The 10,960-nt window shown below is 44.1% G+C and overlaps 1 pseudogene; it reads right to left on the bottom strand.

Annotated features, from left to right (window-relative positions):
- Positions 1-761: 761 nt before the first annotated feature.
- Positions 762-9,199, bottom strand: LOC105740193 (annotated as a pseudogene).
- Between the last annotated feature and the right edge of the window lie 1,761 nt (positions 9,200-10,960).

The raw sequence follows: 10,960 nt of genomic DNA on the forward strand, positions 1-10,960 counted from the left end.
AACTAAGAGAAAAGGTCATGGCCAGGTGTGGTGGTTCATGCCTGTAATCCTAGCAGTTTAGGAGGTCCAGGTAGGCAGATCACTTGAGGTCAGGAGTTCGAGATCAGCCTAGCCAACCCTGTCTCTACTAAAAATACAAAAATTAGCTGGGCATGATGGTTCATGCCTGTAATCCCAGCTATTTGGGAGGCTGAGGCATGAGAATCTCTTGAACCTAGTGGGTGGTGGTTGCAGTGAGCTGAGATCATGCCATGGCACTCCAGCCTGGGTGACAGAGTGAGACTTTGTCTCAAAAAAGAAAAAAAGAAAAAGAAAAAAGGGAAAAAGTCATAATATTTTCACACAATATACACTTGGTTCTTTAAGTGACAATCGTGACAAATAGCAGAAAGACCTAAGGAATGCTGCACTTGTAATCCATACAAAATACCAATGTTTTGGGTGATACATAACGAAATATCACAAACACTTTTCAAAATATCATAGTAGCCAATATATAAGGAATGGCTTTGGTGGGCATAGAAAGACAGTTTAGAAAAGAAAACAAATCACACTGGAACTATTTGATTTCTTTAAAAATCACTGAACAAGAAAAGGTACATTGAACTTCACATACCGATTTTATATAACTTCTGTACAGTACCTTGACTTAAATCCAAGAGCAAAAGTTAAGACTCTCCTTTATTTTTGGTAAACGACTACAAGGTAAACTTGGATGACCTTTTCCCCTGGATTTTACTGAAAATAGTCTTTTAAATTTTTTATCTAAAAGAGCGCAGGTTTGGCACTTTTATACTGATGTCACCAGTGTTAATGTTTCTTGGACTCTTGGGAAGGTTTATATTCTATACAGCTGATACAGCATGGGCTGCTAGGTTCCTGTAAAGCCAACCTTTGTTTTTTTCAGCTTATTTTGGACATTAATTTGTGTAACAAGCTCATTCTTGTTGGTCTCTGATCTGGTTTGACTCTGTGTCCCCACCCAAATTTCATCTCAAATTGTAATCCCCACAGATCAAGGGAGGGACCCGTAATCCCCACATGTCAAGGGAAGGAAGTAATTGGATCATGGGGGAGGTTCCCCCATGCTGTTCTCATGATAGTGAGTGAGTTCTCATGAGATCTGATGGTTTTATAAGGATCTCTTCCCTCTTCGCTCTCAGCTCCCTCCTGCCACCATGTAAGACGTGCCTGCTTCCCCTTCCATCATGATTGTAAGTTTCCCATGGCCTCCTCAGCCACATGAAACAGTGAGTCAATTCAATGTCTTTTCTTTATAAATTACCCAGTCTTGGGTATGTCTTTATAGCAGTGTGAAAACAAACTAATACAGTCTCTAATACCATTCCCCCAATATCATTTCTACAAGAATAATGTGAGCCACATGGAAGATGAAATCCAGTTCACAGACATTTTCAACAACACTTGCCTAATCTTTCCACAAATACTCAAATTAGATCTAAAACACCAAGTTCATTTTCTGAAGAACCCACACAGAAGACAAAATATGTTATTATGTGAGGTCTAGAAATCAGTTTGTTGTCGTATCCTTCAATTAATAATCCTCCTTCTAGAAACTTACAAACATTTTCATCTCTCTTAAATACCAAGTGGAAAGTCTCCCTGATTTGCTGTTGTGTGTCTTCACTGTAGAGCTGGTGGAACCTAGAGAGCTGTGGCCTCCTGTGGTTGTTGAAGGTGACGGTCACCTTGATCGTGGCTGGGCAGTGCTGGAGCAGCTGCCCCACCTGAGGATCTCACTGGCTATTCTTCTCCTCAACTTGGATGTTTAGTTGTCTTTTTATTTCTTTGTTTATTGTTGCTATTGGCTTTGTTTGTTGGTTTATTTCTTATTTTGGGACTTTTAGCACATAAAGGTGGAGATAATGAATGGGAACAGAATGGCAAACAGTGGATATAATGATACACCACATACCCATCACCTGCTTTCAACAATTACCTACATTTTCCCAGTCTTCTTCCATGTATTTCCCACACTCATTGTCTATTTTTCTGGAGAATTTTGAAGTAAATCTAATATATCATACCATTTTACTTGTAATTATTTTAGAGGATATCTCTAAAGATAAGGGTTTTTCTCATTTAAAAAACACAGCCACAAGTCATCATCACACCTAAAAAATTTTACTGGGGTAAAGTTTTTTTTTTTTGAGATGGAGTCTTGCTCTGTCGCCCAGGCTGGAGTGCAGTGGCGCGATCTCGGCTCACTGCAACTTCCGCCTCCCAGGTTCACGCCATTCTCCTGCCTCAGCCTCCTGAGTAGCTGGGACTACAGGTGCCCACCACTGTGCTCGGCTAATTTTTTGTATTTTTAGTAGAGACAGGGTTTCACCGTGTTAGCCAGGATGGTCCCGATCTCCTGACCTCATGATCTGCCTGCCTCGGCCTCCCAAAGTGCTGGGATTACAGGGGTGAGCCACCGAGCCCGGCCTGGGATAAAGTTTTTAATGTCTTCAATAGTTCTTCATATTATTTTGGCTGAATTTTCTGATATTTTTAATTGAACTAATACAATATTGAGGAAATAATAAGTATCTATACTTATGCAAAGGCCTTTAAGAAACTGAAGTTTAAAAGGAAACACTACCTGTGATAAAAGATAAATAATGGCACTGGTGCCCAGAAAAAATAAAAAATTAAAAGAGTCTTTTATATAAAACCTTTAAAATATTTGACATGCCAATATCAGCAAGAGTGTGGGAAAACAAATATTCTCATAGTGAAGCAGTGAGAGTGTGAATTGGATAGTGTGCCAGTCAGACGACATGTTGAAAGGGTAACTGAGGGAAGTTTAACAAAAGGATTATTTATGGAGATACGCTCAGGGTTAGGGGAACCTGCAAGGGCTGGTGAAAGATCCAGGGACAAGCAACTGCAGGAAACAGTTTCTACCCGATCTGACTGACTGGGCAAAGGGAGAGAGCTTTTCTTGAAACATGGTGGGGACTAGGTTCGGTGGCTCATGCCTGTAATCCCAACACTTTGGCAGGCCAAGGAAGAGGATTGCTTGAGTCCAGGAGTTTGAGACCAGCCTGGGAAACAGGGAGACTCTGTCTCTACAAATAATTTTTTAAAAACTTAGCTGGATGTAGTGGCAGATGCCTGTGGTCCCAAATACTCTGGAGGCTGAGGCAGGAGGATCACCTGAGCCCAGGAGGTCAAGGCTACAGTGAGCTGTGATTGCACCACTGCACTCCAGCCTGGGCAACTGAGAGAGACCCTGTCTTATTACAAAAATAAAAATCTGTTTTTAAAAAAGGAACATGGTGGACTTAGTAGCCACTGGGGAGGAGCTGCTTAATGGAAGCTGGCTTCTGGTAAGGGAATGTAGCCATTGCGAAACAGAGGCCTGGGGCTCTTTCCTTCTGCCTTCCCATCTCTCACAGAGGTCCTGAACGGACACTGGATGCTAGAGATTTATAGCCTCCTGGAGTACAGAGCAGGGTCAGGACAGGTAGAGTGTGTATCTAGAGAGGAAAACATGATCCAACACAGAAGACAATTTGATAACATCTGCCAGAGTTTTGAATGAACACCCTTGAATCTGTAATTCTACTTCTAAGAATTCACTCTACAAACTCAAATGTATGTAAAGTTGGAAAGTTAAAAAGGGAAGTATTTTATGTTCATTGAGAGCTTACTATGTAGGAGCATCAAGCAAGGTACTCTCCATTTAATCCTTACAAGAACCCTATGAGTTTGGCACTATTATTACCCCTATTTTACACTTTATGAAGTCAAGGTTGGTAAAGCTCAGACATTTACCCATGCTTACAGTTAATAAGTGACAGCACAGGTATTTAAACCCAATCTGACTCCAGTATCTGAGCTACAAGGAAGTTCATAGCAGCATTGTCTGTGGAAAAAAACGGACTGAATACGAACTTAAATAACTGTGGTTTGGGGATCTGGTAAATAAATTATGGCACATCTACACAGTGGAATACTATGCAGCTTAAAAAAAATGGAATAGGCCAGGTGTGGTGGTGCACACCTGTAGTCCCAGCTACTTGGAAGGCTGAGGCAGGAGGATCACCTGTGCCCAGGAACTGGACACCAGTCTGGGCAACATAGTGAAACCCCGTATCTCTAGAGGGAAACAAAACAAAACCAAAGAATGGAATAGATCTACATATACTGACAGGGAAATGTCTCCAAGATACACAACATGTGGGGAGGAAAAGGTGCAGAGCATTGTGCAGTCTATGCACCCATTAGTACATAAAAATGAAAGGTGCATTTTAATTTAATCTCTCAGTAGAAGGACTGATAATTAAGGGACAATTTTTCAGTGTATACCTTTTGGTATTGTTTTAATATGTGTATTACTTTGCAATTAATACATGTAATTAAATAAAAAACCACATACATACACATACAAATGTGTGTAAAGTGTCTGGAACAGAACAATAACAGCTAACATTTATTGAGCACTGTTCTAAATTTTTATATGTATTATCTTGTTGAGTTATTCAAAAGAGCTCTATTAAGTAGGTATTATTCTTACCACCTTGTATTGGTCTGTTTTCATGCTGCTGATAAAGACATACCTGAGACTGAGGAATTTATAAAAGAAAGAGGTTTATTGGACTTACAGTTCTACATGACTGGGGAGGCCTCATAATCATGGTGGAATGTGAAAGGCACATCTCACATGGTGGCAGACAAGAGAAGAGAGCTTGTACAGGGAAACACCCCCTTATAATACCATCAGATCTCATGAGACCCATTCACTATCACGAGAACAGCACAGGAAAGATCTGCCCCCATGATTCAATCACCTCCCACTGGGTCCCTCCCATGAGACGTGGGAATTCAAGATGAGATTTGGGTGGGGACACAGCCAAACCATATCACCCTGATTTTAAAAATGGAAGAATGTGGTCACAAAGAGATGAAAGAATTTGTCCAGTGTGACCCAGCCAGTCTAGCTCCAGAGCCAGTGTTCATAATTCCCTCAATAAATGACTACTATTGTTTTTAATGATTTGTCCAAAGCAGTATTAACTTTTTCAACAGCTGCATTATAGAGCTGGTTCCTTTTAACGCATAATCAATCAAAACTTTAATTTTTTCCATCCTATACTTCATCTTCATTTCAAAAGAAACTTCAAGTTTTTTGTTTGTTTTATGAGTTGCAACCAAGCCTGGTCACTACCCTTCTGGTTTTTGAAAAAAAACAAACAAACAAACCAAAAAAACGTGTTTTAATCTAAAAATATCCTTTACATTTATTCTAGTCAAAATGTCAACGTGTTGACATTTGAGATTGAGATTCCAGCCTGTGGAGGTAATTGTGAATCTTTAGTGAAGCCATTATGTTAGCTATCCCTCCTAGTTTTGGGTAATCTTTAAACCTGATAAGCACGCCTCTGTGCCAGCATAAAAATTACTGATAATGTTGTCAAACAGGACAGTGATCGGGCAGAGCTTTGTGAGATGTCACAGAGACTCTTGGTTAAGTTGTCCCTGATGTATCAATTCATTAACTCTATTTGGATTGTCCAAACTGCTGAGTCACCTATCACGTTTCTTCATCTTGTCTCCAAGGACATGATGAGTTTTGCTAATCATTTTGCTGGAATTATTTCTGTTATTCATTGATTTACCACCATAACTGTGCCTCCCCACCCCCCTCATTTTTTTTTTTGAGAGTCTCAATTGAAAGGGTTTGCTCACAGAACATACAGGGTGCTTCTATTATCACCTCATCTCACATAAGTCCTTGCAAAGTGCTTGTACAGTGGTGTTTGTTCACAATTTACCAACAGCCAATTCCAAGTTTACTAATTCCAATTTTGATTAAACGTTCTCCTCTTTTTAAAAATTTTTGGCCGCGCGCAGCGGCTCACGCCTGTAATCCCAGCACTTTGGGAGGCCGAGGCGGGCAGATCACGAGGTCAGGAGATCGAGACCATCCTGGCTAACACGGTGAAACCCCGTCTCTACTAAAAAAATACAAAAAAATTAGCTGGGAGCAGTGACGGGTGCCTGTAGTCCCAGCTTCTCAGGAGGCTGAGGCAGGAAAATGGTGTGAACCCAGGAGGTGGAGCTTGCAGTGAGCCAAGATAGCGCCACTGCACTCCAGCCTGGGCAAAAGTGCGAGATTCTGTCTCAAAAAAAAAAAAAAAAATTTTTTTTGAGGGCTGGAAGTGGTGGCTCATGCCCATAACCCCAGCACTTTGGGAGGCCGAGGTGGGCAGATCACAAGGTCAAGAGATCGAGACCATCCTGGCCAGCATAGTGAAAACCCATCTCTATTAAAAATACAAAAATTAGCTGGGCGTGGTGACATGTGCCTGTAATCCCAGCTACTTGGGAGGCTGAGGCAGGATAATAACTTGAACCCGGGAGGCGGAGGTCATAGTGAGCCGAGATCGTGCCACTGTACTCCAGCCTGGGCCACACAGCAAGACTCAGTCTCAAAAAAAAAAATGTTGAGTTTTTTCCCCCTCAGTCTTTTGGTTTCTCTTTATGTGTCCTATAATTTCTCAGAATAATTATGGCAACCCAGAGCACATATACCTATTTCTTTAGTATTCTAGGTGTTACCAGAAAGGGGCCCCTGATCCAGACCCCAAGAGAGGGTTCTTAGACCTCATGTGAGAAAGAATTTGGGGCGAGTCAACACAGTATAGTGAAAGCAAGTTTGTTAAGTAAAGGAATAAAAGAATGGCTACTCCATAGACAGAGCAACAGCGAGGGCTGCTTGACTAATTATACTTTTAGTATTTCTTGATTATATGCTAAACAAGGGGTGGATTATTCATGAGTTTTCCAGGAAAGGGGTGGGCAATTCCCAGAGCTGAGGGCTCCTCCCCTTTTTAGACCATATGGGGTAACTTCTTCACATTGCCATGACATTTGTAAACTGTTATGGCACTGGTGGGCGTGTATTTTAGCATGCTAATGCATTATAATTAGCATATAATGAGCAATGAGGACCACCAGAGGTCACTGTCATCGGCATCTTGGTTTTGGTGGGTTTTAGCCCGCTTCTTTATCACATGTTGTTTTTATCAGCAATGTCTTTGTGACCTATATCTTGTGCTGGCCTCCTATCTCATCCTATGACTTAGAGTGCCTAACCTCCTGGAATGAAGTCCAGTAGGATTCAGCTTTACTTTACCCAGGCCCTATTCAAGATGGAGTTGCTCTGGTTCAAATGCCTCTGGTGTAGGGCTGTGTTTTGTCTAGTTCTAGACACTTAAATTCACTTTTCAAACATCTGCATTGTTATTTGGTATTCTTATATACTCTTTTTTTTTTTTTTTTTTTGAGACGATGGGAGTCTTGCTCTGTCACCCAGGCTGGAGTGCAGTGGCTCCATATCAGCTCACTGCAACTTCCGCCTCCTGAGTTTAAGCGATTCTCCTGCCTCAGCCTTCTGAGTAGCTTGGATTACAAGCTCCTGCCACCATGCCCAGCTAATTTTTGTATTTTGTATTTTTAGTAGAGATGGAGTTTCTCCATGTTGGCCAGGCTGGTCTTGAACTCCTGACCTCAAGTGATCTGCCTGCCTTGGCCTCCCAAAGTGCTGGGATTACAGGTGTGAGCCACCACACCTGGCCTATTCTTATATACTCATTAATTGAATTTCAATTTTTTTCTTTGCTAAAACTGCAGATTACTAAATATTGCTTTACAAAAAAGATGAAGGAAAATAAATGGTTATTTTCCTTGCTCATTGTTATCTCTTAGCATTTATGCTAACTGCATCAAAACAGCAGAGAATACTGCTCATCCTGTTTATTTTTTAAAATTCAAATGTAGTTTTAAAAGCCCTTTCCCTCACAGTAGGGTGAAGAAGAAACAGGAGAAAGTCTTTCTTTTCCAATCTCCATCTTTGCTCCCGTCCTAGAAGAGGCGCTGCTAATCTGATTAGATTCTAAAATAGTGAATGGCACACTTCTGCTACAGGGAGAGGTCACTAAAGTACACTTTTCCCTTTTACTTCTCCTGGGACAGCAGGTGCCTTCTAGGCAGAGACATTTGCTCTTTTTTCTCTCCTCTATTTCTCTAAACCTTCAGGAATCCTCAATTCTGCTGCGCAGAAAGACTCTACTTATGTTCTGAGCCTAAATTTTGTGCTGCAGCATAGCTTAACCAAGATCCCTAAAGAGGCAGTTACAGGAATCCACTTGAAAATAAAGGGGTACCTGCTGTGGTATCTTACATGCTGTTGTATCTTGCAAACCTCCTTCTAGAACCTCAAAGGAAGTGGAGATGGCAGGGCTGAGGCAGGATTTGGGCATTCTTGAGTCCCTGGCCGAGGGCCTCTGTCGACTAAAAGAGTCAAATTCTGTAAAATATTTGAGGAGATTTATTCTGAGCTAAATATGAGTGACCATGTCCTGTGACACAATCCTTCCTCAGGAGATCCTGAGAACATGTGCCCAAGGTGGTCGGGGCACAGCTTGGTTTTATACATTTCAGGGAGGTGTGAGACATCAATCAAATACATTTAAGCTATACATTGGTTCTGTCCAGAAAGATGGTACATCTCAAAGGCAGTGGTGGAGACCAAAAGTTTTATCAGGCAGATGAAGCCTCCAGGTAGCAGGCTTCAGAGAGAATAGATTATAAATGTTTCTCATCAGACTTAAGGTCTGTGTTGATATTAATGACAGAGAGGTGTAATGAGGCACGTCTAACCCTCACTTCCTGTCATGGCCTGAACCAGTCCTTCAGGTTGAATTTTAGAGTGCCCTGGCCTAGGAGGAAGTCCATTCAGATGGTTGGGGGTGTTAGGCAACATGGGGTACCTTAAATGGCGCCGTACCTTAAGATGGGGCCGGTTCCGGGTTCTTCTCCCCTCCTTGACCAGGCACTGTCTGAACCCGCCAAAGGAGGGCCAATCAGAAAGAAGCATCTCCTGCCTTCCCTTGGGCCCGCCCCTAGCCCAATCCACGTAGGCCCAAGGGATATAAAACCCAGCACACCTGCAGCCCTCTCTCTCTTCTCTTCCTTCTCTGCACAATACCTCCAATAAAGATCTCTTGATCGCAACCGGTATAGTTTGGTCTCCGCCCGGCCCCTTTCATTGGTGCCGTGACTCGGATCGGGACTCCCCACCCCCCTCGGTGGGACCCCAATCCTTTTCGGGCTCAGTCCAGACCCCGGCCGGCCTTCGCTCATTTTCCTGTTCGCCAACCTCTACGCCCAACACCAGCCTCATCTCGGTAAGTCTCCCCTTCCAGTGTCTGAGACCAGTCGACCGGCTCCCGCCTCGGCCGCCCACACGGCTGCCATAAATCCTGTTTTAGACTTGGCCTCCAGGGAGCAGGGTTCCCTCCTTTTCCTCCTCACTCGCCAGGCCTGGGCCCCTTCCCCTTTCTCGCTCCGAAAATCCTGGTACCAGGTGGCCCATGGCCCTCGGCCTCCTAGAGGCCCTCAGTCCTTTCATTTCGGTGACGACCGACTCGAAGGGTCTGACTCACAGCATGGTCATCGGCTGGTAGGGGACACCCTGCCCAGCCCTTTGCCATATATTTCCGTAAACCCCCATCTTCCCGTAATGGGAGCCTCTGCATCCCTGCCAGCCTACTCTCCCTTACAATGCCTTTTAAATAACTTATCAGCCCTGGGTTTGGCTGCTGATCTCAAACCTACACACCTCATTAAATTGTGCACTCAAAACTGGCCCACCTACGCCCTAGACAACCAAAACAGATGGCTCACTTATGGGTCCTTTGATCCCAACCTTCTCCGGGATCTCTACAACTACTGTGAGCAAACAGGAAAATGGGCAGAGATCCCCTACGTTCATGGCTTCTTTCTTCTACGGGATAAACCCAACCTCTGCCTCCCTTGCAAGCCGCAACATCTTATCGCTGCTCTCAAGCTACCAACCTCTCCTTCCGCTCCCGACTTTGATCCGGCTGACGAACCCCCCCATACCACTACCCTCCACCTCATCTTCCGGTCGCTGCTCAACCGGTTGAAACCAGCTACCAACCCGGACCACACGAAGAACCAAACTGCTTACGCCCCGCTCTCATGCATCTCCTAAGTCCTCTTCTCTGGCTTTCCGCCTCTCACATCTTTACACTTTCCTCCGCCGGCGGGCCCTCTTCCCAGCCCTATTCTCACTATGATAGAAAACAGCTGGGACCCTCTTTTCCACATGTTCCACTTCGCCGTCTGGCTCCCACATCAACAAACACACCCCCTTCCTATATTATACCACTAAAAACAATGCCTCTTCCCGAGCCATACATATCGACAACCCCGCCGACCCGGTCTGGGCCCAGTCAGTTACAGGAGGCATATATCCCAGCAATGCCTGGGCATATCCAACTCAAACCATAACTATTTCCCACTCCCTCAAAACTCAGTCCATCTCTAACCAAACCTTTAACCAGCTTCTCCTCAGAAACTACCAGCTCCTAGCGACTTGTGAAGACACGGCAGACTCCAGAGACAGTCTCACACCCTGCTGACCTCTTAAACGGCCAACGACCAGCAACAGATACCCAGGATTGGCGGGGGAGGGGGTAGGCCTGCCCTCACAGCCTAAATTAACTACCATCTTCTTTTCTCTTCAGGCAGACCAAACTCTACCCCTAGTACCCCAGATGGCTACAGCAAGCTTAAACACCCTTCGCTCAGACAGCTGGCTCATCGCCAACCCATCCCTGCCCCTCAACTGGCTCACGGCACTGGAGGACAAGGAACATTCATGGACTTCACGTCTAACGAAGTCTTCATGTATAGCGCCCTATTGCTTTGCCTCATACTCATACTGTACCCCATGCACAACCCTGACAGTTCTCCCTGTGCCCCCTCCCCACAGCGCCCCCACTCAGCAGGAAGCAGCCAGATGAACCACGACACCCATTTTCCCCCATTTAAGAAAACAAAAAGGGAGGAATGTTAGGTAACATGGGGTACCTTAAATGGCGCCGTACCTTAAGATGGGGCCGGTTCCAGGTTCTTC

This window comes from Nomascus leucogenys, chromosome 8, assembly GCF_006542625.1.
Source record: "Nomascus leucogenys isolate Asia chromosome 8, Asia_NLE_v1, whole genome shotgun sequence".
Classification (NCBI taxonomy): domain Eukaryota; kingdom Metazoa; phylum Chordata; class Mammalia; order Primates; family Hylobatidae; genus Nomascus; species Nomascus leucogenys.